The sequence below is a fragment of the Euwallacea fornicatus genome, unplaced genomic scaffold, assembly GCF_040115645.1.
Source record: "Euwallacea fornicatus isolate EFF26 unplaced genomic scaffold, ASM4011564v1 scaffold_136, whole genome shotgun sequence".
Taxonomy (NCBI): Eukaryota; Metazoa; Arthropoda; class Insecta; order Coleoptera; family Curculionidae; genus Euwallacea; species Euwallacea fornicatus.
Window position 1 is genome coordinate 2,509 of NW_027096104.1, and position 25,977 is coordinate 28,485.

A 25,977-nucleotide genomic window follows, 5' to 3' on the forward strand; every position below is an offset into this window, starting at 1 on the left:
CAACATCAATGGTAAAATCCTCGTGTCTACCCTGCTTCTCATTATTTGAATTGAAAAGGTTTGAATTTCCTATTCAGCCAAGTCGGTTTTGACCTTTTTTCGGTCACATTACGAGGAATCAGGCCTACTGCTGCTCGGATTTTCCTATCCTCAGACAGGATGTATATGTGGAACTGCTTTTTGTCTTGTTTCAGGAGTCTTGTCATGGCTCAGTAATCTTTCGCTGTGTTAGGAGATATTGCCACCCCCTGTCTGATCATTTTTACCTTGCTGTAGACAATATTTTTGGACCGTAGCCTGTTGCAGACGGTGGTCCAATCATCGACATTGTTAATAATTATTGGAGATTTTCTTCCCGATCAGTTATCTATCTATTTCATGTTGATACTGCTGATTTTATGCAGTCGCAGATCGGTCTCAGATCCAGTTTCTGCATTTTTTCGCCCGTTTCAGCCGATCCAGTTTTTCTTCAACTCGCTGAAGAGCCTCAAACAGTCTACGGTTGCTTTTCGTCAGTTCTTTCACTATGTTTCGCAGCTCTTCAATTTTCCTATATTTTGCTGCGTTATCGTCGTACAGATGCTGGTTCAACACCATTCGTGCGGCGGGGTTCCGTCGACATTCTTAAGCTGTCTTAGCAACATCTTCCATGGCTCATTTGCTCTGAAATTCCGTCATCTTTTTTAGTCCTTTTCTTTTGCTTCTTTTTTTCCTTCTGAAAAAAAAATATTATTTTGTAAAAGAAAGAATATCTTCACACGATTCTATATTTAAAAACACACGAATTTCCCGCTGTTTTGTTAATCTCAGGAGTTCAACCGCTAAATCGGCACAGCCCTTGACAAGATCAAACTTGTACCAACACAGACCTTGATGTCCGGCGGACTGGTCATGAATTACCGAAAATTTTATATTTTTTGTGCGTTTCGGAAGCTCCGCCCCCACTGAGTCAATTTACATCAATGGCATCACGAAGCGTTTCAACAAAACTAGGACGACAAATTGAACGTGACGTTATTTACGTTTCGACCGGCCACCGTTTCTGTGTATCGTCGTTGTTGTTGTTGTTAATTAGTCGCGTTTATTATAGTTTATAGTTTGCTTGTATAGGTATTTGTGCGCGTGTATGGGTATGTGTTTTGTGAAAATGTAATTTCTTGTTGTTGTTCTATCATTCTTACGGGAACAGAGAGAGACAGGTATATATTTGAATATCTGTTAGTATTAGTTATATTTGAAGTGTCTAGGAATTTATTCTTACCCGGAAATTAAGCTTGAGGTTCGAACAAACTTATTTAAAAAAATATATATATTTATTATTACAATTTATACTCATTTTCAGCAACATCGACACTAGACTAAAGTAAAAATCGGAATCCCTTCTTTCTTCGTTTTAACTAATTTATATAAAAAATATACTTATTATACATAAGGGTTCTAGAATCTATGATTTCCTATATTACGTCGCAGTAAAGAGTAGTAGTTCCTCTAATTGCAAGTTCTAGACAATAGTAAACACTACGCAGTTAAACTATTTTTCATGTTTCGTAAATATGGAAATAGTTGTCATATAAATGGCATGGTTGACTCATATTGTGTACGCAAGTTACGGAGGCGTATTGTAGACAATGATGTTTCTAGATTTCCTTTTTACACAAACTTCCAGTATTATTAGAAAAAGTCTCTTTAAATATTAGAACCATCATGTGGCTTCAATTGAATCGAGCTCCATCTCATTATCATCGTGAGGTTCGGCAATTTTTAAATGTCAGCTTTAAAAAAAGGTGTATTGGGAGAAATTGATTTCAAAATTTGCTCCTGCGATCCCCGAACTTAACTCCTCTAGATTTGTTTATGTGGGAATACATAAAATGAATTGTCTACAATACGCCTCCGATAACTCCGCATGATATAAAAATACGTATAAGAGACGCGTTTGACCCCGCAAATGTTGTCCAGAATTAGTAGTGGTTTTGAAAAAAGAATTTGTAAGTGTCTGGAAAAATGGACGGTCGACATTTTGAACATTTGTTATAATTATTTTGTTTTTGTTTTATGTTATAGTTGATATGTAATTTAGAACTTTGAACAGAAACAAACCAAATGGTGCAAACAACAATTATATAGTGTATTCTGTAAAAACGCGAAGACTTAGCTGTGAACGTCCTAGTACCATTCGATAGGCAACTGAAAATGACATATTCTGGTAAGTTCGACGTAAATAAAAACCGGAAATAACGTGTTAGGGGCAATAAGCCAAAACATCTTCCAACGTACGGTGTAAATTTAAATTTTACAAGAACGAAGAAATCCAGATAACGACACAGCCAATTCAAATAACTAAACAAATGAATCGTTGACGTGGACAAAAAACAGTTGGGGGCGAAAAATATATGCGACCCCCCATTTTACTATCGTTTCTGTAAATTTTTTTATCCAAACCGTAGAAAATGTGCGTCTAATCGAACTATACGCCACTGCAAAATTTAATTAAAATGTTAAAATATCTTAAAAAACACCCAAGTTATTAACAATTTTTTAAAACTAACTTCAACTGTATGATAAATATAAAAAACACTAAAGAAAAAGTGTCACAAGAAAAGTCTGATTATTTTCGTTAAGGAATCTTCGGTTATTGAATTGGCTTTCTAATAAGAGACACCCTGTATGTATAATGTATATACAGGGTGTCCCATTTAAAGCTGTGATTGAAGATTATTCCAAAGCGGTACGTTGTATGAATAAAAAAGTTGAAAAAAAATTGTCTGGTAAAGAGTGGGGCATGTCATGAAGATAGTGACTTTTAGTCAAAACGTCGTTTTAAGGCAATTTCAAGTGCAACTATTTTTTTTCAAATGGCAACCCCATATTTTTTTTACAGATTCTTCTAAACTTTCAAAAAATTAATATCTTTTATTCGAACAATGTTTTTATTAGATATTTCGCTGCAGAGTTATCCTCGATTTTTGTCCAATTTTTGAAATACTACGTAAAGTAATGAATAGTCAAAATTTTTGCATTTTTGTTCTTAAAAAGTTTTGCAATACATATTCTGTTTAAAACTCATAACAATCCTTCTATCCAATAATAAAAAAAATGTATTTGGCAAATTAATTTAAAATCCCGACTTGAAAAACTTATGAAAGAAAATGTTCAAAAGAATGTTTTTCCTGCTCCTAACACGTATCAACACTTATTCGAAAAAAAAATTGTTTGCTCTGCGCAAAATCTCTCCGTTTATCAATTCTTTTTTTTATGTCGTCTACAGTTGTTGGTGCTTCTGCATAAACTTTGCCTTAAAAAAAAAAAACCCATAGGAAAAAATGTAATGAGGTCAAATCAGATGACCTAGGAGGCCAATTCACTAGGTCGCTCTATCAAATCTATTGATCTAGATACAGTTCATAAAAAAACTCACGACACATTCTAAAAAAATAAGATGGATAGCCGTCATACTGATACCACATCACCCGTCTAATCGCAAGTGGAACGTTATCTAACAATTTCGGAAGTTTATTACGCAAGAAATTGCGGTACATTTCTCCATTCAAGTTTCCTTCAATGAAAAAAAATCCAAATATGTATTTCCCGACAATATCGCACCATACATTTATTGACCATAGTCTTTAACGTTCAACTTCTTTAAGCCAGTGTACATTTACAACACTTCAAAAATGCAATTATCGCGATTCACTGCAACATGGTTTGTGAATGAGGATCCGTCCGAAAACAAAACGTTACAGAAGAAATTTCCATTTTTAATTAATTAGTGCCTTGGCCACTTAAAAAAATTTATTCGATTTTCAAAATCAGTTCCGTGAAGTTCCTGATGAAAAGAAATGTGGTAAGGATTAGTATTTATTCACCTTTATAATTGTTTGGACCCGTATCTATGATACTCCCGATTCAGTAGCAATTTGACGACAACTTACATAGAAATCGAAAGCAACAGCTGCAAAAACTGCCATTTGAGTGCCTTCATGTGTTGCACTTCGGGAGCAATTGTGTTTTCTGTTTTCAACGTCTTCGTTTCTTTAAAATTTTTAATGACACTGTTGAATTCGCCCAATAGAGAACTCTTTCATTTGGAAATCCTGCAGCATAAAGTTCTACTGCACGACTAACATTTCTTCCAGCCTCTCCATAAATAAAAGCCCTTTCTAATTTTTGATCCAAACTGTAGCAATCCATTCAAATTATTGAATTTTGAATAATTTCACACAAAACAATTAATTTGTCGAAAAAAAGAATATAAATTTCCTGTAGACCTTGTTATAAGGTAGATTCTAACAAGAAGAAATTTAAGATTTTTTTTCGTAGATATATATATTTTTTATTGATTAGATAGAAGGATTTTTATGAGTTTTAAACGGAATATGAATTACAAAACTTTATTTTAAAAAAGGCAATAATTTCGGCTATCTCAAAAATTGGACAAAAATTAAGGATAACTCTGCAGCAAAATGTCTAATAAAAAAATTGTTCAAATAAAAGATGTTTATTGTTTGAAAGTCTGCGAGAATCTGTTAAAAAATACAGGGTTGCCATTTGAAAAAAAAATTGCCCTTGAAATGACATTAAAATGACGTTTTGGCTAAAAGTCACTGTCTTCATGACATGTCTCCTTCTTTATCGGACAACTTTTATTTGAAATTTTTTTTCGTACAACGTATCGTTTTTCAGTAATTTTTAATCACAGCTTTAAATAGGAAATCCTATATATATATAGACTATAGGCAAGTAGAAAATAAAGTACACCTGCATCTTCTTCATCAGATGGCGGAGGGAATTTATTCATACTTTCCATTGCCTCTGTTGAGAAATACAAGGAAAGAACACTGCGAGTGAAAAGGATCGAAGAAAAGTTTTATTAAGATTTTCCTCGACCAAGAAAGAAATCTACCCTCTATCCGACGCATAAGACTAACGTGATAATTTTGTCTTACGTTCGGACCGTTTCGAACTAAAATTTGAAAGACACATGTAAAATACAAATAAGTGCACGCGGAAATACACTACGGGCACGTGGAAAATCATTATGTAAAGGTACTCGAAATATAAACTACGTACACACAGAAAAACACAAAGTAGAACCACGTGACAAGAAGATACCGGTGCCAGCCTGCCTACCCACTATAGGACGGACACACAGTTAATATATTAGCTTTTCTCTCTAATCGTATTCTATTCAATTTAAATTTGAAAATTCGACGCATTCAACATACAGGACGACCAAAAATCTATCCCTCGATATGGCTACCTTTTTCATTTCAAGAGATGGAAAATCAGTTAAATGGACAAAATTTTCTATTTTAAATTGAAAACAATTCGAATACAAGGAAAAACTATTACGTTAACTGTGTGCGTTATATAGTGGACAGGCCGGCCTACAACAGTACATCACGTCACACATATTTTTTCGTCGTATACACACAATATAATAATTTCGTTAAGCTAATTACGTTTTTACTAACTTGAAATATAAAAAAAAATTATTTATTAATTAAATTACTACAAATATCTTAACAACGATAACTAACAACTGACTTCGATAATAATAATAGCAATAATGGCCCACATACATCCTTACCTCTCTATTTATAATAATATTAACATAGACTCAGCATTTATTCTGGATTCCGTGGATTCTCGTGGGATTGCTAACTACTCCGACATCAACATCGACTTGTGCCTAGAGTTTAGGATCGATTGACTCGTGTACAACGGCTGTTTACGTGAAACCCTTTCCACGTCAGTCTTCCACGGCCTCACTGAACTATTTGCAACTACTAACAAAATCTGCAAAAACGGCAGCTCCAGACAGCCTCGCGACCAGCCCTTCTGCGCTCACCACTGTGACCCTCCTACTCGTCAAAGCTTCGTGACGATACGAAGACTGAGTTGTCGCACGTGCCGCTGATGGTCGGATATAAGCACGACGCTTATATATAAGATGTCCCAGAAATAATGGAACAAAGAGCAACAGCGCGTTTCTGTCATCAAAATATTACGATCCAACGCAATTGTTGCATTCCGAAAGTTGATATTAAAAAATATACAGTGTTAAAGTTAAAATTTTATTTTTGATTTTATTTTATATCTTCGGAGTCTTTTGACCTATGGTAATGAAATTTAGTATACGGAGTTTTTCGGACGTGATAAACAATCTAATGCTGTTGGTTTTATTGTAACTAATAGAGGGCGCCCTTGAAACTGCCTTGGTAAGTTAAAAACGCTTTAACTTTTTTTCTATGCAGCTTCAGTAGCCATATTAATTAAAAATATTATTCTGTTTAATATTTGAAACAAAAAAGGTATACCTATTAGTAGCCTCAAAATTTACATCACATTTGCATAATTTACAATAGGAATTACGTACAGGCATCCTCTTTCCTTTTGCATGTCAAAATAATATTGTTTCGTGTTTTGATTGAATGGAAGCAAAGGGGAACCATTGTAATATAAGGTAATGTATGAGACTATATATTACAACTAAAAACCAATAGAAAAACAACACTCACAACCTAGACATACTAAACTCTCTTTGCTTAGCAAGACAAACAAGACAATCCCGCTTCTTTTTTCCTGCATCCAAACTGTTAGTGCATTTCCAAACCTAAAATAATCCTACTCCTAATTTCATTAGAATTCATAAATTTAATTTCCAATGTAAATTTTTTTTCTTTTTTTGTCTTTCGTAATTCATAATTTAACTTATAAGAATCCATAATTTAATTTATGTTAATGTTGTTCAAATATGAGTAGGTTTGAAAAAACTCTATGAAAAGTTGAAAATACTCTAAACAAGGGCAGAAAGACCTAACGGTCGATAGCCTATTTCTTAGGAAGTAAAGATTATTATTAATATTATTATTATTAAACAGAATAATATTTTTAATTAATATGGCTACTGGAGCTGCATAGAAAAAAGTTAAAGTCCTTTTAACTAACTAAAGCAGTTTCAAGGGCGCCTTTTATTAACGACAAAAAAACCGACAGCATTAGATTGTTTATCACGTCCAAAAACCCCCGTATACCAAATTTCATTGTCATAGATCAACAGATTCCGAAGATATGAAATAAAATTTTAACTTTAACACTCTATATATTTTTTAATATCAACTTTCGGAATGCAACAATTGCGTTGGATCGTAATATTTTGATGACAGAAACCTGCTGTTGCTCTTTGTTCCATTACTTCCGAGACGCCCTGTATAAATACATATGCAGTATCAGGTTTTAATTTGGATGTAGATATAAGGTGGTGTTTATATCTATCAAAGAAATTACATGTTACGAAGAAAGATTGTAAGTATTAATTTATTAATGTGAAATGACAATATAGCGAAAGACAGAGCGCGGGCACAGTTTCTGAATCGCTAGAGACCAACGGCAAGAAAAAGCTCCTATACATATTTTTCAATTCCCTTAAATATAAAAAAGCCTACGGTCATAAACCATGGGCGTACCCTGGCTAGGGTGCCGCTAAGGCAATCTAGTCTACCCGTCACATTAAACTATGACGCTTAAACGAAAAATTGGTCATTTACCGCTAATTTCACCAAACGGAATTGGGACTACAATTCTAGGTCCGACCAAAATTTATTGTGGGGAAGTCCAATGTCGACAAAGTCTATTGGGAAGAATTTCAATATCGACGAGGCAAATGGTTGAGAATTCTTGTCTATCACCTAATACCTACCACGGGCGTACTCTTAAGAGGATATCCATGAGTGCCCCTTCATTAATACAACTTAAAATTATTAACTATAATCTATAGCTATTTACAACCCTACACCTATATACAGAGGGAGTCTTAAGTAATAGGACACAGAGCAACGATGGATTTATGACATAAAAATAATGCAATATAGCTAAATTTATGTTATAACAAAAGTTGATAATAACTGAGATACAGGGTGTCAAAGTTGAAACATGAAATCAAATTTTCTTTAATATCTCTGGAACAGTTCGGGCTAATTTCACAAAATTTCTTATATAGTTGTTTTTGGAGATGATCAATTCAAATTTATCGACGATTTCGGTGTATCTTCTAGAGGGTGCCACAATCGACAATTAGGAGTCATTTAAACCATATAAACTTTTTTGTGCCACGGTGTATGTCATTTTGGACTCATAAAATTTGTTCCCCTACCTTTTCTAGTTAAAAAAGTTATACCGTATTGGTGACGCTAGGAGCAACGGTTTTCGAGAAATTCAATTAAATAACTTGAGTTCCCATTTTTTTTACTTGTTGGCATGTAACAACATAATTTTTTTTGTATTCGACAAATCCATCGCCGATGACCACCATTTCTAGTGCACTAGTGTTTCTAGTTTTCTTTTGTGTAAAAAAGTTTGGTATAGAAACTAAGTGTAAAAAGCCTCACACAAAATTAAACATTTCCGCAGCCACTGGCCACAAAATCTATAAAACACATTGAACTGTATTGGCGCTCGAAAACACCTAATGTTAATGATAATTTGTGTACAAGAGCTCAGTTTTGTACCTCAAACCGGAACAATCTATTTTTCAAAAATGTTGCGTCTGTCCAAAAACATTCTCTGCTCGAGGAGATGTTATGAGAAAAAATGTGCATTTGTACTTTTATCTTTTGATCGAAAACAAAAAATAATCCAGAATTAATTGGTCTTCAAAATAAAAATTGACCAATTCGCGAGTGCAAAAGGTTCATTTTCAATAAGAGAGGAGAATGACAAACGCCCCAACACAGCCGCAGCCAACTAGAGAGGATATACTTATGTGTAATCAGTTTTATAATTAAATAGTATATTTAGAGATAACTTTTAATTAAATCTTGAAAATAATTCTACGTCGATACACGTTTGCACTTTTACAATTTTGCATTTTTAAGGGATCGTCAGGTGGATTATTGCGATAACGGTTGCAATCACAGATCCATGAACAATGTTAATTACCTTATAAATTGTATATTGAATTCATATTACAAAGTTTTGACTGAACTCACCTGCCTTGTCTTGACGATTTCCCAACTTTTCCGTTTAGATACCTGGCTTGCCATTTCTATTGGAATTAGAAATTATTAATTATTATATACTATTTGATTTAAATTTGATTTACTTGATAATGAAAGTTATTATTACGTATTTTTTACTACCTAATTCAAATACCTATACTATAATAGTAATGATGATTTCATTGATTTTAAGTAAAGTATTGATTGGATATCAATCATTTTCGTCAAAGGCATAACTAAGCGAAAAATAAACAGTCACTCTAAGTGGAGTCTAGCCAAGTTACATGGTAACTATTGCCATATTTACGAAAAATGAGAAAGGGTTTAATTGCGTAGTGTTTACTATTGTCTAGAACTTGCAATTAGAGGAAATACTACTCTTTACTGCGACGTAATATAGGAAATCATAGATTCTAGAACCCTTATATATAATAAGTATATTTTTTATATAAATTAGTTAAAACGAAGAAAGGATCCCGATTTTTTACCTTAATCTAGTGTTGATGTTGCTCAAAATAAGTGTAAATTGTAATAATAAATTTATATATATATATTTTAAGTAAGTTTGTTCGAACCTCAAACTTAACTGGCGCAGTCGGTAGGATTGCGCAGTAATGTTGGAAAATCGAATCGTGCGGTTAAGAAGACACTACCAGTGGTTTCAACCCTGATTTGCACAATATGTAAAAAGCATCAAACTCGACCACAACGGAACCCGAGAAGGAAATCAAGTTCTCAAGAACCAGCAATTATCCTCTGTTAAAGGATTTGGATGGGGATAATTAAGAATTGCGAATTTTATTAAATAGTAATAATTTGAAAAACAATCGTTAATGTGCGATAGTGAAGTTGACGAACCGATCGATTAATTATCATATCGACTGATTAGCGTTTAAATTAAAGGAAATAATACATCTACTAGTGAAAACCTAAAAATGACTTCTAGTAGTGGTTCAACAGGTGCATGTGTAGTACCGCCTAAATTAAATTGGGATTTGTTTCAATCCAGATTAAATTCGACTAAACCCTATTATTATAGCAAAACACTTAATAGGTTTATAGGCCGTTTTGAGAGTGTAATTTCTAGTTATTTCTCGTTAAAAGACGAAAAGCTAAACACACATATTTTCGAATCGATCCAAAATTTATTAGTAGGTAGAGCTGAAAGACTCAAGAAGAGTACAATTAATTTTAAGTAATATTATCCAACGTATTGAAAATGATAATACACTTTGTACAGTACAAAAACAATGGGATATTAGACACCATGAGAAAACTGCATTGAATACCTTTATCGCCGGATGTACAGGAGTTTTGAAAAATAATATGCATTTAAAACGACCTGAGAGTTTAGAATATGAGATGGCTTACGCAAATGAATTTAATAATTTCCAATCTTTATTTGGTAAATGAGGCGATAAACCAATGAAATAAAATTTTTATCAACAAAGACCTAATCGAGATTTTAATAGTCAAATGCGACGATTTGAAAATTACCAAACTAATTATAATATTAACTTGCCACCACAAAGATTTAATTCAGATTTTAACCCACAACAATCAAATACGTTTTACCAAAATCAAAGACCTATGAATGTATTTAGACCGGGTCAAATAAAACCAGATCAATTACGAAAACCGATTCCAATGTCAACTACTTCAAAAAGCCCTACAATTCGAACTAACTATTCAAATTTTGGAAATACTACAGGAAATTATAGGAATTACAATAATTTTCAGAGAAACAATGCTAATGACATAATTAGTGCACAATTATTTGCTCAAGACTAATTGGAACCAGAAACTAAATGGGATAGTTACAATCAAGAAACCGAGTACTTTCCTGAAAGTGTGGAAGAAACCGAAATTGCTTCAAATGAATCTGAAGGGAAAAGAAATGGAAATTTTCGTAACATTTTTTGAATCAAAGAAACTCAGATAGTAGAAACAAATATTTCACTTAAAGGCGCTCTGTCATATATCGAAATTAAAGCATTAAATATAAAATTTTTAATAGATACCGGTAGTAGTCGTTCAGTAATCAAACCAACTTTTGTCAAAAAATATTTTCCAAATAATATTTATGAATCAAAAAATATTGTTAAAACAGTCTTAGGCAGTCAAACTACCAATTTTTGTGCAATCATTCCAATTTTAAAATAATTTAACATTAACCACGGTATAGAATTTATATTATTTGATTTTCACAATTATTTCGATGGAATCTTAGGTTTGACAGATTTATTGAATTTGGATTTGAATATAGATTTAATAAATAAAATTTTAGTGAATTCCAAAATTAAAATTCCTTTTAAAATTCAAGAAAAATTGGATGAATGTTATCATTTCTCAATAAATCCACATGAAAAAATTGTTAAGAAACTTCCAATAACAATATTTGAAAACGATATCATAATAGATCGAGTTGACCTAGATGGAATGATGATCTTGCAAGGTCTAAGTACTTCCAAGAACGGATACGCACTTAGAGAAATTCAAAACCATACAAATGAAACTGTTGATATTACAATGAAAGAACGCCTTCCAGTCCGACTGTTCAATGGGAAAACTTATATTTGCACTTTAGATAATATGAAAAATAATATATTATCTTTGTATAATGTTAATTATGAGGACGGAAATGATATACAAAATTTAATCAGAATAGATCATATAGGCTCAGAAGAGAAAAGTGCAATCATGAAACTATGTAAAGTGTAATGAAACTTCGCGAAACAAAACTCGGAAGCACTTTTGGTAGATCTTTATTGTACTGGTTGTGATACGCACACCTTAATCGTTCACAAATTTAAATAATGAATGATTTTTAACATCAAAGTAGCTATTCGAAAGAGGATACTGAGAGATTATTTTAATCCTGCATTGACACTATATATCTCCTCTATGTCTCTCTGTGTCTAACTCTTTCTTTTTACCTTCAGAGTATCTTCAGTACCAATATGTGGGGGTCGGTATTCATAGACGTACCCCGGGTTTTGGCAATTCACAGGATAATCCATAGTTGGTAACTTTCTAAGTCTTTAAACCGTGACGTTTTAAAAGAATAGCAAAATGAGAATTTAAGGAGAATTGCAGCTGTACCGATTTTTTTTAGCCAATGAATACGTATTTAGACTTTTGTCTTGATAAGGGTAAAGGAGTGAAAGGTTCTTTATGTAAGGGAACCCTAATAGGAAAATAATGGGTTCCCAACATATGGTCATCCCAGGGCAATCTACTAAGATAGCGTATTGCATAGGCGTAGCCTAAGGGTACATTACAAAAGAATACTCCGATATGTTTTTAAAACCTGATGATAAGTTAACATTTACCTCAAAAACTAAACATGAAATGAAAACGGTGGATGAAATTTCGGTACATACTAAATCATATAGATATCCATTTATTCACAAACAAAAGGTTCAGCATCAAATCAACGAAATGCTAAAAAATGAATTATTCGACCATCTTCTAGTCCTTGCAGCTCACCAATATGGATTGTTCCAAAGAAATTAGATACAACAAATAAACAAAAATGGAGGATTGTAGCAGATTATCGGAAAATTAACGAAAAAACGGTAAATTCACGATGGCCTATTCTAAATATTAATAACATATTAGATAAATTAGGACGTGCTCAGTATTTTTCTACTTTAGATCTTGCCAGTGGGTTTCATCAAATAGAGATGGCCCAAAATTCAATCGAAAAAAACCGCTTTTACTGTAGAAAATGGTCATTATGAGTATCTAAGAATGTCTTTCTGACTTAAAAATGCACCTAGTACATTTCAAAGAGTTACGGATGAAGTTTTAAAAGAATTACAAGATAAAGTGTGTATGGTTTATATGGATGATATTATTTTCACTACTGGGTTGCAAGAACATATTCAAAATTTAAAATTAGTATTTTCAAAATTACGCCAAGCATGTTTTAAGGTACAATAAGAAAAAAAATTAATTCCTTCGTAAAGACGTAGAATTCTTGGGACACGTAAGAACACCATTAGAAATAAAGCCAAATCCGAAGAAAATTGAAACAATTCAAAAATTCCCTCTACCAAAAACAGTTCAAGAAATAAAGTCATTTTTCGGATTAGTAGGCTATTATCGAAAATTTATTAAAGATTTAGCCAAAATTACAAAATCAATGACACAATACCTAAAGAAAAATTAAAAAATTTAGTACTATAAGGAATTTCTCGATTGTTTTCAAATTTGTAAAAACGTCTTAACCTCTGAACCAGTATTAGCGTATCCGAACTTTTCCAAACCATTTGAACTCAATACGGTTGCATTAAACTTCGCTATAAGCTCTATTTTGTACCAAAATGGACATCCGATTGGTTATACTTCTAGAACCTTAAACCCAGCCGAGATAAATTATTCTACGATAGAAAAATAGTTACTTGCAGTAACACGGGGATGTAAATACTTTCGTCTATATTCGTTTGGAACAAAATTCACAATTTTAACAGATCACAAACCACTTCAATAGGTTTATTTCCTAAAGGAACCAAAAAATCGGTTAATAAGGTGGAGACTTAAATTAGAAAACTTCGATTACACAATTAAATATAAGAAATGAAAATTTAATACTGCTGCAGATGCATTACCTAGAAACTCAAGTAAAGATCTAAATGCTTTAGAAACACTTTCAATAACGAATAATCCAGGTGATTGTGATGAGGCAATTTTAGAATTTTGTAAAAATAGAGAAAAGTATCCACAATTAAACGAACAAACGGTTAAGGAAATATTAGGAAATATAGAACCACCAAAAATTAATGTTATATCTGATGTGCAAAACAAATCACCTAATAATAAATACGGAAACAACGAAATATTGAATTTAAAGAAATTTCCACAAGAAATCATCGAGAATTCTGACGATGATTTAGAAACAGTGTAAACCTCATTAGAAAATCCAATTTTTAATTTACCAATTACGGAAAGAATATTTAACGGGTATAAAAATCAAGTCCTTGTAATAAGAGGCGATATTCAAAAGGCAGAATGTAAAAAGGAAAAGATTTTCGAAAATACAAAATTTTATGTTATACTTCCAAAAAACGATCTAGTTAATGGAATTATTCAATTTATAAAAGAATATGTTAATCCTAAACGTCTTTACGCACATTTGTTCCGAGACTCGCGATTGGGAATAATTTTTACGGTAACAATGCAAAATATTTTTATAAACTCTTCATTTAGATTCGTACAATCTCCAAAGATGCGAGAAGATATTTTAACTGACGAAGATCAAATTAAAAAATTAGATTTGCATCACAATACAAAAACTCGCCATAGGGAAATAACAGAAATGAAGATTGCTTTAACAAAGAAATATTATTGGCCAAATATGGATGTCTATATTGAAAAATATGTTAATGAATGCAAAATATATCAAAGAAACAAATATGACTGAAATTCTCCAATTATTAAATTCAATTTAACATCAACAACTACCAAATCTTTTACATTACATACATACAGAATAGAAAACAAATATTTTTTAACAATAGTTGATGCATTTTCTAGGTATGGTCAAGCTTATTTGTTAAATAGTTTAATAGGTGTGTCTATTGTCGAAAATTTGATAAGTTTCATCACTCATCATGAACTTCCTTTAAAAATTACTAGTGATTGAGGGTCAAAATTTAAAAACATCGATTTAGAAAATTTTTGCAAAATTTATAAAATAGAACTGCATTACACCACCTCTAAGAATAGTAACTCTAACTCTCCCGTTAAAAGGTTTCATTTGACAATAATCGAACATTACCGATGGCTGAAAGAAACCAATAAACATTGGAATTCAGAACAAATTATGAAAAGAGCTGTATTGGGATATAATAACTCAATTCATAGCATTACCAAATTCACACCTTTTGAAGTTAATAAGGGACGCATAAACAATTTAGACCCACTCGGTATGAATGATCGCGGAATTGTATCGAACTATGTTCAGGAACATAAAGAAAATTGTCAAGAACTGTATTAAAAAATAGCCCAAAAGAATCAACTTTTAAAAGAACAAATAATTTTAAAAAGGAATGAAAAACGTGAAGATCCCGTATCTTAACCGTTAAACAAACCAATCTATGTAAAAATAAAAAATCGTAACAAAACCTTACCAAAATTTAAAAATTATAACTTAAAAGATCGATCAATGATAAAAGTAAAAACAACCAATGCAGAATATCATAAAAATTCAATTAAAAGACCTACAAGTAAAACAATTGAAATTTTTCAGGATGAACCCAAAAATCGTGACAATAGTGCTGATGATCAGCCTTCAATGAAGAAGCCAAATTTATTTCCATCAAAAATCCCTTACTACTAATTAGATTAGGATCAGCGCGGATAATTTATACGAAACATACGGTTTTATATTATGTAGATGTGGAATCATTAATTAACCAATTAACTAATATAAAGGAATCATATGCTTCAATTAGAAACGATATCGTTAAAGAGAACGCAACAAATCTAATATTTAATCATTGATTGGTAGAAAATTTACTTTCTAGAACAGAATTTCTCATAAATACAACTGAACAAAAATTAGTAGATATTTATCCTAATTCCAATCTTTGGACAAGAGAAGAGATTTAGTAAACGTAATCGATCATTGTAAAAAATGGATATTTGAAAATTTAGACTATGAAGATGGCAAATATTATTATAAAACTATTAAAAAATTGCAAACAAATCAAATAAACTTAGTAAAACATATAAATGGACAAATGACACTATCCAGGAATATTATAAATCTTTTGAATAACACAATGATAATAATTTCAAAAAATCAAGAAAAACTAAAAAAGAGTATAGAATTGATCCAAGGTACTGTAAATAAATTAATTCGAAATCAAGACCAATATTTAAGTATTCAAAACATTTTAACTCAAATTAATCTGGATTGTCAAAGTTTAATTACATTTTTAGATAACTTAAAAGATGCTATTATTTTTGCAAATTTAAATTCAATCCATAACACTATAATATCTATCTCTCAAATTAATGAATTGCTTTTAGAACTCTATAAAATTTACGAAAATGATAAAATACCTAAATTAAATAACCCTGTAGAATATTATCAATTATTAGGAACCCAAGTCTTTTTTGTTAAAAGTAAAATAATTTTTGCAATACATATCCCAATCCTAAAAACCGAAAATTGTAACTTTTATCGCATACATTCAGTTATCCAAAGTAAATCCATACTTCTCTTAAAATTTCCCTTTGTGGTACAAAACAATGGAAAGTTACAATTCGAGAAACATATCTGTCCAGAAATTGGAGAAATCTTCTTCTGCAAAGAAAATGAAGAACCTGTCGATGAATGTGTCGTTAATCTATTTACAAACTGTCCACTAGAAAGGTGCCAAAAGACATTTCTATCATCACAGAAAACGCTAACAGAACAAGTTACAAACAATAAACTATTAGTGATTCCTTCAGAAACTATACAAATGTTGTCAAGGTGCCCATCAGACCATTATACGAAAACTAGTGCGCCTACTTTGATTGAATTTTCAATTGATTGTGAACTTATCATAGAAGAAAAGATACTTGTTAACAAATTTCAATTAAGTAGAGAAGTTGCATTTATTCTACCGAAAGTTCAAATGGACTACATCCAAAATATGTAATCATCTCTAACAATCAACTTGATTGGGTCTACAAGAATACAATTACTTGAAGAACATTATCGAGTACCTACCACCAGCATTGGAAAATAGCCAGTATGAAACATTACTTTGGTCAGATGCAACCTTGTGGATATTTATAATAATCATAATAATTAGTATTTTATTAATAAGATGCAAAGGACTTTCAAAAAGAAAAAGAAAAGTTAAAAAAGAGGAAAATAGTGAATTAAAATTAAAAGATGTTAACAGTCAAACCCATTCCATTAAGTTTGCCTCTTAAAGATGGAGGAGTTATATGGTAACTATTGCCATATTTACGAAAGATGAGAAAGGGTTTGACTGCGTAGTGTTTACTATTGTCTAGAACTTGCAATTAGAGGAAATATTACTCTTTACTGCGACGTTACATAGGAAATCGTAGATTCTAGAACCCTTATGCATAACAAGCATATTTTTTATACAGGGTGCGCCAACTAAAACGAAACAGAGCTGTTTTCTCGGTTAATAAAAAAGTTATGCAAAAATGCTCGGACACGTCAACTTTAGTGTGGAGGGGGAAGATCTTTTATTAGATATTTACGGTGGTTGCCTTCACCCCCTGGGCAGGGGATGAACCACCTCTGAAATTTTAAATGGGAAGGGGGGTCGAGTTATATATCAAATTAAAGGTTTTTTGACGGGCTTTATGGTGATATCAAAATTTCTTACTTTCGAACAACCACTGATGAGTAAAACGATTATTTCTTTATGAATACTACAAATACATAACGCATAAAATCATTTAAATCAATTGTTTAAAATGCTGTCCGTTAACTTTCTGACAGTGAAATAAATTTTCTTCGAATCTCTGTCGTACCTTCTGGAGTATTTCGGGGGTTATTTGGCGGCATTCATTAACAATACGTTCTCGCAAAATTTCCAAAGTCCCTGGAGGAGTGGAGTACACTTTCGACTTGAGATGACCCCAAAAGAAGAAATCTAATGGAGTCAAATCTGGAGACCTTGCAGGCCATTCAATTGGATCCCTTCTACCAATCCAATGACTAGGAAAATTTTCATTTAGAAATTGCCGAACGGCTAAAGCATAGTGCGGTGGTGCACCATCTTGTTGGAATGTCAATAAATTTTCTGAATAATCCGGATTATTTTCCACAAGATCTACTAATTGGGGATAAGCGAAGTCTTCCAGCAACTGAAGATAAGTCTCGTCAGTCAGATTTCCGGGAATAAAATATGGTCCGATAATGTGATCCCCAAAAATACCCGCCCAAACGTTTAGTTTTTGAGGATGTTGTGTATGCGCTTCGTGGAAGATATGTGGGTTAATATCTGACCAATATCTACAATTATGACGATTAACAATGCCATTTAAAGAAAAACTTGCTTCATCCGAAAAGCAAATATTGAAAATAAAATTATGATTTTCAGTGGCTCGTTGGCTTATGAGTTCGCAAAAATGTAGTCGGCGGTCAAAATCGTCTTCGTTTAATTCTTGGACAAGTTTAATTTTGTAGGGGTGAAATTTGTGTGATTTTAAAATTCTACAAATGCTGGTTGCGCTTATTCCAGTGGAAGTCGCCAACTGTCTTGTACTGGTTATTGGTTCTAAAACCATATGTCCTAAAACTCCTACCTCCACCGCCTTATTTCTGACCGGGTGTCTACGATTCGTTTTTACGTTAAGAATTGAACCAGTTTCTCTAAACTTCGCTACTAAATCCAACACATACTTTCGGCTTACATGCTTGTCCCCATAACGTTGGTTGAAAACATTAACTGCTTGGTTCGCACATTTTCCATTTACAAAAAATAATTCAATAATCTCAACTCTCTCTGCAGTTGAATAAACCATTTTTAACGATTAACACAGACGATGAATTACCAGGTCACCTGAGAGTCACAAACCAAATGGGTTTAATTTTCGATGTTTTCGATACTTCCAGGCAAAAACTTGTTGATAAGGATTTTATTTTTAGTATAGCAAAAAACATTAAACTTTGTTCATTTTGAATTATTTATCAAAAATGACTAAATGGCATCTAACTTTAATAGAGAAAAAGAAAAAATGTTAATTTGATTATAATATTTAATTTTTTTTTAATTCATAAAACCCATTATTATTACCTAACAAAATCCATGATTTTAGCTTTAAGTGTGGTTCATAAAGAAATAATCGTTTTACTCATCAGTGGTTATTCGAAAGTAAGAAATTTTGATATCACCATAAAGCCCGTCAAAAAACCTTTAATTTGATGTATAACTCGACCCCCCTTCCCATTTAAAATTTCAGAGGTGGTTCATCCCCTGCCCAGGGGGTGAAGGCAACCACCGTAAATATCTAATAAAAGATCTTCCCCCTCCACACTAAAGTTGACGTGTCCGAGCATTTTTGCATAACTTTTTTATTAACCGAGAAAACAGCTCTGTTTCGTTTTAGTTGGCGCACCCTGTATAAATTAGTTGAAACAAAGAAAAAAGGGATTCCGATTTTTACCTTAGTCTAGTAATGATGTTGCTCAAAATGAGTGTAAACTGTAATAATAAATGTATATACAGTGTGACCCACTTAAGAGCGGGACACCCCTGTAAAATTTTTATTTGTGGTTCGATTTTGATCATTTTTTTATATGTTGTAGGGCATCAAAAACTCTATTTTGTGACAAGTTCTTGTTACGCTCGCTTAAAATCTAAGGTCTACTTTGCCCCTTTCTCATGACGAAATTTTAAGAAAAGACATTAGGGAATTTTTTATTTTAAATTTAGCTTCAGTAATAACTTTAGAATTATTCAAAATGGCTGTATTTCAAATTTCGTTAAAAAATGTTTATCCATAAAAAAGTTGTAGAGCAATCCAATTTTAAATTTATTGAACCATCTGGATGTAATAATTTTTGGTCAAGTTGGCTGAGTACGGATCCAATAAACATAGTTAAGTCACTTGTTTTATCCTTGTCATTAAATACAATGCAATTGTCTTTTTGTAAATAAATAAACCAGTTCTTGGTGGTTTAGAAGAAAATTTAACTGTTTTTGATTGAAGAAAAAGTTCAGATATGAATAATCAATTAACTTTAAGGGAAAAAATTGAAATAGTGCGTCTTTCTGGTGACAATGACAGAAGTGTAAGGGAAGTGACTAGAATATTTAACACAAGATATCCTAATCGACGTCCGATTACTAAAAGTACAGTGAATCGAATAAATCGTACATTTAATGAAACTGGAGCCGTTGATAGATATTTGTTAAAAAACAACCGTCCTGGAAATAGAAATGAAGGTGATACAGAAATCGCAATTTTAAATTATTTTACTAATAACCCACATGCTACATTAAGAATAGCAAGTTTAGATTTAAATGTACCGAGGGAAAACATTCGTCGATGCCTGAAAAAGAATAAAATTAAGCCATTTAAACCAAAATTTCTGCATACTTTGGAGGAAGGAGACAAGAACAGAAGATTGGAATTTTGTTTGTGGGTGCAAGGGGAGTATCAAGATAACAACAATTTTCTAAAATGTATTCTATTTAGTGACGAAGCTACATTTACTACTAACGGGATAGTTTCTTCACAGAATTGTAGATTTTGGTCTCATGAAAATCCACGCTGGATTATCAACTGCAAAAGTCAATATTCCCAAAAAGTAAATGTTTGGTGTGGAATAATCTATGACAAACTTATCGGTCCATTTTTTCTTGAGGGCAATATGAATTCTGCAAGTTTTTTAGAACTATTGAGAAATTAATTATCCAATGCGATTGACAATCTTCCACTATTATACACAAGTAACATGTACTTTCAACTTGATGGAAGTCCTATACATAACGCGAAAATTGTTCGGCAGTGGCTAAATACAAACTTTCCCAATCAATGGATCGGACGGAATAGTCCATTAATACAATGGCCACCCAGATCACCGGACCTGACCCCTTTAGATTTCTTTTTGTGGGGTACTCTTGGGCAAAAAGTATATAAAAACCGCCCCAGAAATAGAGAAGAACTATGCATAAGGTTGAGACGCGCCTGTGAAGAAATTACTCCCTTATCTCTCGGAAAAGTAATGAGTAATACTAGAAGAAGATACGAGAAATGTATCCAGTTGAACGGTAGCTTAATCGAAGCAAGGGTTTTTTAAAATGAATTAAATCTCTTTTCGTTACAATTTTTTTTTCACATTGAATCATTAATTAATTTAAATTAAATAAAATTTGATTGTTCTATAACTTTTTTATGGATAAACATTTTTTAACGAAATTTGAAATACAGCCATTTTGAATAATTCTAAAGTTATTACTGAAGCTAAATTTAAAATAAAAAATTCCCTAATGTCTTTTCTTAAAATTTCGTCATGAGAAAGGGGCAAAGTAGACCTTAGATTTTAAGCGAGCGTAACAAGAACTTGTCACAAAATAGAGTTTTTGATGCCCTACAACATATAAAAAAATGATCAAAATCGAACCACAAATAAAAATTTTACAGGGGTGTCCCGCTCTTAAGTGGGTCACACTGTATATACAGTGAAATCCCTCTTAAGCGGACACTGACGGTGCCAGAAATTTTGTCCGCTCAAGAGAAGTGTCCGTTCAAAGGGAAAAAAAGTTCAGGCATAACGGATTTTTTTTATCATATAAAATGATCAAGAAAATATGCACATATGTATTGAAATGAAGGATTTTTTTACTTAAAGAAAAAACAAACATATATACACATTAAAAAAAAATTAAGATAAAAATTCATCTAACGTAGTTTGACGGATTTTTCTTTTCAAAAAGGCTTCTTGATAGTGTATTTCTAAATTTGACAACATTTTTAAGGCTTTGGTGTCTCCTTGGTGTAAAGAAAAGACTCTCAGTGCCTTTACCGATTTAATTGCTTCATTGTAGGTGTTAATACTGCATTCTATTTCTGCTGCACTTTCTTGGTCATCATCAGACTCATCTGACTCACTTTTTTCAACATCCATGTTTTTTAAAATTGAATCTGAAACAAATTCCTCTTGCATTTCTTCCACAAATAAATTTTGATCCATGATAAAAAATTCTTCAAAGCTCTCTTGCGTTATTTCTAAAGGCACTTTTTTCTTATAAATCTCCGCTAGCAGGGATAGAGGGAGTTCTTCCGGATCGTACTGTCCTTCTAACTTTGGGTTTTCAATGTGAAATGCGTTTTTAAAACAATTTTTTATAGTAACGCTAGTCACTTCACTCCATGCTTTATTTGCATAGAATATTGCATCCAATAAAGTTATTATTTTTACTAAATCCTGTGCAGAATTTGCATCATCGATGTTTACCAGTAAGTGTTTCAATAATAAAGTCCTGTAATTAAATTTGAAATTCTTGATAATTCCTTGGTCCAGCGGTTGGCACACGCTTGTGCAATTTGGGGGAAGAAAACATAGTTTTATATTTTTGAGATTGATTTCTTTGGGATGCGAACAAGCGTTGTCCAAAAATAATAGAATTTGTCGTTTTTGAGCACCCATTTGTCGGTCAAAGTCTCTTAGCCATTCAGTCATTATGTCAACGGTCATCCAAGCCTTTTTGTTAAATTTCCACATCACTGAAAGTTTGTTTAAGTCAATATTTTTAAATGCTCTCGGCCTAGCAGCTTTTCCAATTATCAAGAGTGGTTCTTTTTCACCATTCATATTGGCACAATGTAAAATAGTAATTCTATCTTTGGACAATTTTCCACCAAAACATCTTTCTTTTTTTAGAGCTAAGGTTTTATTTGGCAAAGCTTTAAAGAAAAGCCCCGTTTCGTCGACATTGTAGATGTTTCTTGGTGGGTACTTCTCTATTAAAGAGGGTAATTTTTCTAAAAAAGTTTTCACATCCTCAGGATTCACTGAAGCAGACTCCCCTGAGATTGTTTTAAAAGCTATATTGTGACGAGTTCTAAATCTATTAAGCCAACCGGTAGAAGCACTAAAATTTTTGTTTCCTAGCGTTTCTGAAATTTCCTTTGCTTTTGCTTGTACCAATGGACCTTAGTAGAAATAATAACGATTAAGGAAATTAACGAATTGAAAGAATTTGGAATTTGTACATACCTGTTAATGGGATTCCTTTATTCCGAGACTCTACAAACCACTTGTAACATAACTGATCAATTTTTAGACCCTGCGACTTTAAAAAACTTCTTTTTTCGTCGACGTTAGTATTGGAATACCATTTCTTCATAAGATTTTCTCTATTTTTTATAATTTCTGCTACCTGTGTTTTGCCTATTTTAAAACGTACTGCTAATTGCCGAACACTTAACTTTTCATGTTCGCGTACTTCAAGAACTTTAATTTTTTGTTGTAGTGATAAAAATTGCTTTTGTACTTTTGGCCCCATATTTAGAAATATGAAACGATGAACAACTCTTGAAATGAACTACATATTAGACTGCTCTATTAGACGCCTTATTGTACATTTTGTATTAAATCAAGGGTTGCTAAATTCTCATTAACATTTCAAATCATAAATCAGTGCCTTTTGAATAGACGCCGACACTGATGCCGACAATACATCAAAGGTACCGCCAAAGGGCCGAACCGTTATATAAATGAAATTTACCGACATTTTTTTAAGAAATTTACCTATCTTTATTTGCCGGTTTAATTTTTATTCGTCCGGTCAAGAGAGATTTTTTTTTCTCGAAGTTCTAAAAACGACTGTCCGTGTCCGGACAAGAGAGTGTCCACTCAAGAGGGAATCGCAGCAATGCTTTTCTAATGGAAAGTATTTGGGACCAGGACAAAGTGTCCGTTCAAGAGGGGTGTCCGCTTAAGAGAGGTGTCCGTTATGAGAGATTTCACTGTATATATATATTTTTTTTAATAAGTTTGTTCGAATCTTAAACTTAACTGACGGGTAAGAATCAATTCCCAGACACTATTCAAATATAAATGATATTAGCAGATATTCAAATATATACCTGTTTCTCTCTGTTCCCATAAGAAAACATGCCATTGGCAAGCGACTTCTTCCACTATCGAGCCATGGAATCTTTTTCAGTTCCTTCAAGTTGAAACCATAGTTTCCCATCATTCGACCGTTTTACATGACTTTTGCGATAAAATGATAGAGTTTTGATCATATTGTTCCTAAAAAAATATAGTATTAGATTTCATTAACTATCCACAGTGATATTGAGATACATATGAGACTGATCTTCTAACTATCCAAACAACAAATAATTTCAAATTGCAAGTGAATCCAACTTTCAAGATGAAATTGATGTAGTCGTTTGTGAAAAGGCTGCTTCATAATGGTGCCCCAGATAAATTTTGATTGCGTAAAAAAAAAGAAACATTTATTACTAGTTCTTATACTCTGTGAACACGTACTAGAGAGTAGGTAGTAGAAGTGGAGCATTGTTGAAAATTCCTTTTTAACGATGAGTTTCTTTTCGTTCTTACTGCCTGAATCGTCCAAATTCCGTAGACGTTCTCTCTATCCACTGGAATAATTTCTTTCTTATTATTTTCTGCTCGATTTAAAATGGCTTAATATTTTTAATTCAACCGTAAATTATTATGTAACTTTCCAGTTTCAATTAATGAAAACAAAGGAAGAACTCTCATGTTTCTGATTACTGACCACGACTGTCATCGAACTATTTTATGAAATCTCTAACAATATATATCTTTCAAATAATATCTATATACTCCAAAGAAGACTTTTAACCAATCAGCTTTCGAATAAATCTCATGAAATCTCAAACAATCTTCAAAATCTCAACGAAACCTTTTCTAAATTGTCAACTTTTGAATGAATGTTACAAAATTTGAATCACACAACAAACAATATATCTTCCAAACCATATAAATCCCAAAGAAAACTCTTCTAAACAGTCAACTTTCAAATTAATCTTATGAAATCTCAAACAAAACATCTTCCAAACTATATGTATTAACATATAATTGGTTTTATAATTAAATTGAATATTTAGAGGAAATTTCTAAATAAATCTGGAAAACAATCCTATGTCGACACATGTATGAACCTTTAGAATTTTGTATTATTACAGGATCCTCAAGTGAATTATTATGATGAAGGTTACAATTACAAATCCAAAAAAAATATTAACTATTTTATAAATTGAAGAAATATCAAATGTTCAATAATTCATATTACAAAGTGTTAACTAAACTCACTTGCCCTGTGTTGACGATTACCCAACTTTTCCATTTACATACCTAGGTTGCTGTTTCCCCAGGAATTAAAAATTATTAATTATTATATACTATTTGATTTAAATGATATTTACTTGGAAATGAAAGTTATTATTACTTATTTTTTACTTCCTAATTCAAATACCTATGCTATAATAGTAATAATGATTCTATTAATTTTAAGTAAATGATTCATTAGATACCAGTTTTTTTAGTCAAATGCATAACTAAACAAAAAACAATAATTCCAAGTGAGGTCTAGCTGGGTGAGAATTAATTCCCAGAAATTATTCAAATGTAATTTACACTAACAAATATTCAAATATATACCTGTCCTCTATCAGTTCCCATTAGAAAACCTTCCTCCAGCAGGCAGCTTCTTGCACTATCGAGTGATGGAATCTTTTCCATCTTATTCAAATTGGAACCACAATTTCCAGTTTTTCAGCTGTATGATGTGATTTTTGTGCAAAAACGAGAGTCAGCTTTGATCATATTTTTCTTTAAAAAAATGTGGTATTAGATTTCATTAATTAAACACCGGGATATTGAGATATGTGTATGAGACCAATCTTCAAAGTATCCACACAACGAACAACTTCAAGTTGGAAGTGAATCCCACCTCCAAGATGAAATTGAAGTGGTGGTTTATGAAAAAGCTGCTTAGCAAATGGTACTCGAGATCAATTTTGATTGTGGTAAAAATAAAGAAAAATGTATTACTAGTTCCTGTACTCTGTGAGTACCTACTAAAGTAGATACTAAAAGTGGAGAGTTGTTGGCAACTCCTTTTCAGCGATGGGTTTCTTACCTCTTGGGTTGTGTTAGTTCCGTAAACGTTTTCTCCATCGACTGGGATAACTTCTTTCTTAACTGTTGCTGTTCAATTTGAAATGACATAATATTTTTATTTCAAACGTAAACTATTTAGCAAATTTTCAGTTTAAATTAACGAAAACCAAGGAAAAACCCTCATGGCTATGATTGATAACCTCGAATGTCATTGTTGTCATCCACGATGCACAGGCGGGAAGAAGAAGAAATCTACAGACACTTGCGACGCTGGTGCACAGATGACGCCACGCATAAAAAAAATAACAAGTCGAAAGTATTCGTTGTTTCTTTCAATGACAAAACATATACACGAGTTAATTCCCA

At 32.2% G+C, this 25,977-nt stretch overlaps 1 long non-coding RNA gene across 2 annotated transcripts; it reads right to left on the reverse strand.

The window, feature by feature from the left end:
- On the reverse strand, positions 1-25,805 carry LOC136350174 (uncharacterized). 2 transcript variants are annotated; one of them, XR_010734103.1, is made up of 5 exons: positions 25,631-25,805; positions 25,150-25,320; positions 23,580-23,748; positions 8,991-9,046; positions 1-715 (listed from the first exon to the last, which is right to left on the reverse strand). It is a non-coding gene; the product is annotated as an uncharacterized lncRNA (long non-coding RNA). The 2 variants fall into 2 exon arrangements; XR_010734104.1 differs by lacking the exon at positions 8,991-9,046.
- Positions 25,806-25,977: the final 172 nt, after the last annotated feature.